The sequence below is a fragment of the Rhea americana genome, unplaced genomic scaffold, assembly GCF_003343005.1.
Source record: "Rhea americana isolate MKP2758 unplaced genomic scaffold, rheAme1 scaffold_28, whole genome shotgun sequence".
Taxonomy (NCBI): domain Eukaryota; kingdom Metazoa; phylum Chordata; class Aves; order Rheiformes; family Rheidae; genus Rhea; species Rhea americana.
The window spans coordinates 2,572,835-2,573,875 of NW_028186401.1; positions in this window are offsets into that span (position 1 = coordinate 2,572,835).

Genomic DNA, 1,041 nt, shown 5'->3' on the forward strand with positions numbered 1-1,041 from the left:
TTTTTTTTTTAAGAAAAAAAAAGGTCTCCTCAATTCCACATAGAACAAGCTTCCCGATCCCAACCCTCCTCTTTTGTCCGATTCAATCTTTGGATAGATCTTTTGTTCTAACTCAGCATGAAAAGAAAAACTTTCTTTAAATGCTATAAACTTAAAACTAACTGAAGTCCCTAAACAAATCCTCCTCTGAGCATTGCAAACATATATACCCGGGGCTCGTGTGTGCGCGCCCGGGTGCGTGCGTGCCTCTGTGTGTGTGTGTGTGTTTTTATTTAACCCTGGTGCATTTTTCTGTTTACTCTTATTCTCTGTGAACCAAAGCTTGCTGCAAGAAACTTATAAATATCGAGATAGCTTACAGGCTTTAAAACATAAAAAGCAGAGAATGTTTTGGATTTGAAAATCATAAATTATAATTTAATGCCAATAACAATTTACAACAAATGGTTGTTTACAATAAACTAACACAAAACAAACAAGTCAATATCCTGTGTTCTTAGTAAGCATAAAAACTTCACACACACACACTCACATGGATAGCACTTGCAATAGAAAAAGCTAAATCTAGAGGTCAGCAATCCCCTGCAATAATAGTATATTTATATATTTATATATATTTATATATTTATAGAAAAGGAGCCATGATTCGGATGTAAAACTCAGCTCAAATTCACAGTCATACGCCCCCCCTCCCCAGCCCCCAGTACAGATGTGCCTAACTGGAACACACTAAACATCAGGCTTTAATCGACTTTACAGACCGGTCCCTCTCCCTCCCTCTCGCCCCTTTCCGTGAAACCACAACATGGTGCAGGGGCGTGTGGCAAAGGGGGAGAGGGGGGCGGCTCCGCCGAGCTCCGCGCTGCCAGCTTTCCCCTGCAAAGCGTCTGCCCGAGGCCGGGGGGAGGCCGGCCGGGGGCAGAGAGGGGACCCGGAATGACACGCACCCGCGCAAAACCCGAGCGCAAACCCTCTGAGCGCGCCGCAGCATCTCGCCCGCGGGCTGGGGATCGCCCCAGCTCGCCCACGGCGGGCTCCGCG